A 6,679-nucleotide genomic window follows, 5' to 3' on the forward strand; every position below is an offset into this window, starting at 1 on the left:
ACCTTGGGTACGATACGCTCCTCTACCCCCTAAAGAAAATCTTTTGATTTTCACTTAATATGAAAGATTTAAAGTTGCATTCCATATCGATTCATTCTATGGAGAGATTTTTTTATTATTATTATAAAATATAGTATACTAAAAATATTGTAATAACATACCATTACCCAGAATATATGTAAATGGAATAATATAGATCCTGAAAATATAGATATATCACGAGTCCCGATAGAAACAAAGTGAAGAAAAAAATACATGTCTGCGTAAAGCATATATAAGGTAAACACTGGCACGTGAGTTTGTTATGCTAACTCGACAATCTGCTCGTGCGCGTATTCATTGAGAGGCTTACGCTACACATCTGAGTTCCAATACTACATGATGACGTAGCGAAGTCCGTGCATAAGCATGCAACACTCTGACACCACGTGAGAAAATTATAAAAGCATTGTTCCACAAAAATGGATCTTGTCAAAATTTATGTCTCAATGACACACTAGCGAAGTAGTGTAATCGATCCTGCAAGCACTGGCACTGTACAACACTGTTATGTATTTGGAAGTTAATATTTACAAAATTAGCAACGTTTGTGATACTCATCCGAGTTACACTTGCACACATATGTCATTATCGACGTAAATTTCACCGTCTCTTACTTTATTGTATCATTTAAATATCGCTGTCGTTTTTATTTATAATATATGTCAACTATCACAATAAATATTTAATTAGAAAATTTGAAGTTAATCAAAATATATACACTGTATCAATAACTGTCCTTGAGTAATAATATATGTACATGAATTTATGTATTTGAAAATAAGAATATAATAGTGTTCGATAGATAAAATCACAGCACTAACATTTGTCCATAAAATAATCCTTGAGTTATCCTGATTCTCACAAAAAGTTCAAGTAAAATACCATAATTTTACTCTTGTTATCGTCACTTAATAGTCTTTGCGCATAGCAATGAAGTTTCTTCTTGAACCAAACCACGTATATATGTATATAGTAGTTCCTTGTGGCCGTGAAAAATGTTTTTCACTTTGATGCATTAACTTTGTAGCTACAAATAATGTCATTGATGAAAACGTACAGTAGAGAACTGCATATCGTCGAATTGTGAATGTGAAGTATTTAGTTGTATGTAAATATTCCTTCAAATCGATGTATGTATTATCAGCGTTGAATATCGGGTCTCACTACTACTTGACTTCAATAGGAATTAATTAAAATAGAATGAAGGAGATCCGTGTTAAACGATTTGGTGCTTATCAACTGATTTCGCTGAACTGCGTAATTAAAATTGATGAAAGGTCTAATTGTAATTCCTGTTTCCACGTGTCGAAAAATTAAAAGAAAAATCTCAGAAATAAAAATCTTGAGAAATTCTCAAAAAAATCGTAGATCAAAATAATTTATCTGCGTCCTTCAGGTGTAAATCGTGTTGATTTCTTATTTCTCCAAGGTTTTAGCTGGTGACCATCTCTGGACGTTGACATCTGTGAAAAAGTTGAACTGAGGACTGTTAACATGGTTTCATAATATTGTTAAAATGTTCATTTCACCGTTAAAATTTGAATTATCTGTGAGGCAATTCAGGTAGGTTTTGGAAAGGAAATTTGCTTCATATACCGAACAGGCATTTCCTCCTGATCGTTAGTGTAATGTTGTTTGTGAGAGAACTTAATGTGTCGGTATGTGTAGAGGTTTTGTTGAGACAAGGGCGCCTCTAAGTCACCCTTATTTTAAGAAAGTAGTACTTGTAAATATTACAAGTATGAAAAATCTTGTAGTTGAGGGTTGTTATGTTTGAGGAAATGGAATTTGAAAAGGAGTACCGATTCAGTCACAACATTTACTCTTACTATAAATTACCCAAATTCTGATTAATGCCATCCTTTACACACCAAATATAATTACAATTTGGAGAAGAGAAAATAAATAAATATAACTACTAATAATTACTAAAAGCAAATTGAACTTTACATATGAATGGAATGTAATGCTGTAAATACTCTTGAAGATTTTATGACTGTATAGTGTATACTATAGCAAAATTTTAAATTATAATTGATTTCTGAAAATATATGAACTCTTAAATTAACTGAAAATATCTATAAATAACAATTGAATGAAATTAAATACTTCAAATATTACCTAAAAAAATAATGTGTCGAACGATCGTCCTTCTGTTAGTATAATATTGTTAAAAATAACGTCATTAATAAAGATTAATTGTAAAATAACCTGTGCATTTGCTAATATTGTCCACATAAATTGAAATACGTAAAATAATATTCTAAGAATTCGAAATCTCGTTGTCCATTATTGACTCTTTCCCCCCTAATGATATTGTTATCAGTCTAAGAATATTAAAAATATATATACAATTGTGTATACAAAAAAATATGGAGAGAGAAAAAATGAAAGTTGACAATAGGTAGTGTTTAACTATATATATATAATCACCTAAAATTAAATGACAAAATGAAAACTTAATTGCAATTTATATTCCAAATGTTGCCAGATGAAGAAATATCGTTCCGAACGGACATAAGGTTGCATGTTCTTTTGTATCCTTGAAGTCGGTAGCCTGAGTTGAAAGAATGCTCTGTCGGCAGTTTATTCAGTTCCCCGGCTAATGTGGAATGTGAGATATCTGCTGTTTAATTTGCAACGTGTTGGTTACTTCATGTCAAGAGAGAATGTTGCTCCTGCCGATGTAGGTAGATATCGTTGCCGCAAGAAACGAATAGAATGCCTAACTTGCATATTTCTTCAGTTGTTCGGTCTCTCTGAATGTAACTCAAGTTTCCCCATTGCTTAAACAGGAAGGACATTTCCGTTTCACCCCGGTTGAACTTTATCCTTTTGCTGACAACAGATAATTTACCATGAAGACGTTCGAAGCTGATTTGCGATATCGTTTTCAGAATGTGAGATACATGTGAGGGAAATTTTATGGTAGTGGGATTTTACAATACGGGAAAATATCTTAGGAAGTACTCTAAGCAACTTGATTATAACATTCAATAATTGTAGAGTGATATTTGGAATGAAATATCCCAAATTAGATGGATCAATGTAATGTCTACATGTTTAATAAAAGATACTTTACTTCTTCAAAACTGTCGTAATTCATCTCATGACTGTGTCGTTAAATTGTTAATAAAATGTGACAAGTGGCTGCTGATAACTCACGATCGTAGCTGTAATTTCTCCTATGCTCTTAATTGACTTATTACTCTTCATAGATTTCAAATCTAGCTTTTATGTAGTTATATAAGAAAGATATAAAAAATAATTAACTCTTAACATAGAATGCATAAAATTATAAAAGTAATCTTAATATTTATATTATTTCCATGTGATACATTTTATTTAAGCTTTATAATTATCCAAGAACCAAAATATTCACTATTCTCTTCGTATTATTATTATCTATATTATAATTCTTATTCTCGCAATTCTTATTTAGTTATTATTGATCTGTAACTCGTTTTATTGAATAATTTACTGGCTGTACGCATTCTCAGCTCCTATTATAACTGCTCTCTTTATTTTAACGTTATTTAAATCTTATAAATTCATATTTCTGTCATTTATTTAGTTATTAAAATTATAATTGTAATTATTACTTAAATTTAAAAATTGAAATATTAAAATGTGCAATTGTTTAAACCCTATTTTAACTAACCACGCTAAATCATAGAGAATTTTAATTCTCATTTTCCGTACCGAATGTGTTTAACACATTTTATTCATAAAAAATACTAAAGTCTATTATTGACTTACACTATTTATCTTTTGTAGTTCACAAAAGATTATTTCCATCAGTTCTCTGCAGGCCTACAAAAATCTGAGGAAAATTCCTTGCGCGCAATTTATATTCATCACCATTCCCTTTGTTCACTATCCGTGAATACAATAATATTAATGATTATTATTTTTGCGCGTTACTGTACTTGTTGTTCATTATTATGAAACCTCGATGTCTACGTGTTATAACTAATGATTTTAGTGTGGTAATAACTAGTTTTACACTTCCGTGCAATTATTAAGGGCTAAACAATAATATTTCACATAATTTTAGTGTTTGTTAGTTTAAAAAAAAATATTTGCAAGATGTAAAATTTATTTAGTGCATCAGAGTACTGAAAAGGAAGTTACGTACAGGGTAAAAGGTATGTTCTCAATCATTCACTCCTGACTGTTCCTGTTCTTCAGTCTCATCACCATTTACATTCTCATCGCCGCTACCGTGTTCCGAAGCATAGTATTTCTTCAATCTCTGGACCGAAATTGAGTCTACGATTGTCTGTCCTCGTTTTGTCTTATATTCCACTTTGTACACATTGGGATTTTCCTTTGCTATAATTTTACAAGGTCCTTTAAATACTCCCGAGAAGCATTTAGCGGTGTGTACACGATGACTGCCATCGTATACTAGAACCAATTCTCCTGGCGTAAATTCAATGGACTGATGACGTTTATCGTAGTACTTTTTTGCTTGTCGGTGGCGTTTCTGTAAAGACTCATAAGCTGCTGCTCGTGCTTTTTCGAGAATCTTGAATCTCATCTCGTTGTTTACATTCACACTGGGCGTTAAATGTAGTCCGCTCTCCCAGACTAATCTAGGCGTAAATCCATGAAGAAGAAAAAATGGACTGTTCTTCAAATTCTCCTGGTAATTAACATTGTAGGACCACACGGCCGATTGCAAGTATAAAAGCCAATCTGTGTGTTTTGAGTTCACGAAGTTCTTCATAAGTCCCTGTAAAATAGCATGTGATCGTTCCAATAATCCAATTAAATTGTGATTAGCTGCTGGAGCGAATTTTAGATGGATTCCACATTTCTCCGATAGTTCTTTAAATAAACTAGCTGTGAATGAAGTACCTCTGTCTGTATCTAAATGAGAAGGACATCCGTAGCGCAAAATTACATTTTCAAAAAGGAAGTTAGCTGCTGTCTCACTTGAAGTATCTGCTACTGATTGAGCAATTTAAAATCGAGTACCATGATCGATTGCACTTAGTATATATTTATGGCGGAGCAAACCACTTGGTGGATACGGTCCGCTAAAATCTAAAGCGATTCTATCGAATGGTTTCTGTGAGTTGAACGTTAAAAGTTCTCCATATGGCGCTCCTTTTATGCGCTTATTCTGCTGACAAATTACACACTCCTTGACCATTTTCTGAATATGGTTCTTCATAAATGGAAAGTAAATCCTATCCAACGCATTCTTGTATGTTTTAGTGAAGCCATAATGTGCTCCTCCAGCTGGTAAACTATGCAATGTCTCAATGACAGTGTTGCGAAGTGACTTCGGTATGCATAATAATTTCTTAGTCGTAGCTCCCAGTTTATGTTGTCTATAAAGAAGTCCATTTTCCATAACATAATAGCAAGCTTGCCTCTGCAGGGAGGGGTTGGGTGGGTTGTTGCCCCCTCGTCTTCTTTTCCTTCCAAAATATTGATGATATTTCCAAAGAAAGAATCCTCTCGTTGGTGTATAGCAACATCAATTGTCTCATCTAACAATAACAATGTATGTGGCTCTGGAAGCTCCTCGTCTTCTCCCTGTGGATCATGTTCTGTTTCTCTGCTGATAGCATCCGCCATATTTTGTGTAGTTTTACAGTGAATTGGCGTAAAATCGAACTCGGCCATCAACGTGTACCATCTAAATAATTTGTTTGAAAGTTGCGTTGAGGAGCGAATGAATGTGATTGCTTGGTTGTCGGTAAATAATTCGAAATGTCTCCCAAGTAAAAAGAATCTGAATGACTTAAATGCGTATATGATTGCCAACAATTCTTGCTCGATGGTTGAAAGTCGAGTTTCATGGTCTTTTAAAACTCTACTGCAATAGGAAATAGGCTGAAAATCACCGTTCGCATTCGGTTGTAAAATCACCGCGCCAATAGCCTTACTGCTTGCATCCGTATATACCCTTACTTCTTTTGATGGATCATATGCCATTAATACAGGAGCTGTAAGTAAAGCCTCTTTCAACCTCTCAAACGCAGTTTGCTGTTCTTCCCCCAGAGAAATTTCTTCTTTTTTCCTATCAATTTTTGCAAGGGAAGTGCCATCTCGGAATATGATTTTAAAAACTTCCTGACATAAGATGTTAATCCGAGAAATGTGCGAACTTGTTTCACAGTTGTCGGTGTCTTATATTTCTTGATAGAATCAATGATTTTGTCATTGATCCGATAGCCAAATTTTGAAATTGTACGTCCTAAAGCAATAATCTCAGTGTATCCGAAGTGACATTTTTCTATTGCAAGCTTCAATCCCGCGGCCTGTAAACATTGTAACATTTTCTCCAGAGTTACGAGCATTTCTTCAAAGGTATTTCCGAAGCAAAATAAATCGTCCACATAATGGGCAAAGTGATTGGGATCCAAATTTGAGCAAGCAAGGTGAATGCAACGAGTCATCGCACTTGATGAACTGACGTGGCCCTGTGGCACGACGTTCATTTGATACTGTGACATTCCTGGTATTGTAAATGCTGTATATTTTTTACTGTCCTCGGTGAGAGGAATATTAAAGAAACCGCTCTTCAAGTCTGCCGTACAGTAGTATTTCTTGCCCCCCATATTGTATAATATTTCATTGATGTTATTCACACCCAGAGCGTCAAATACAGACGAAACAT

This window comes from Lepisma saccharinum, chromosome 7 (genome assembly GCF_977018435.1).
Source record: "Lepisma saccharinum chromosome 7, izLepSacc3.1, whole genome shotgun sequence".
Classification (NCBI taxonomy): domain Eukaryota; kingdom Metazoa; phylum Arthropoda; class Insecta; order Zygentoma; family Lepismatidae; genus Lepisma; species Lepisma saccharinum.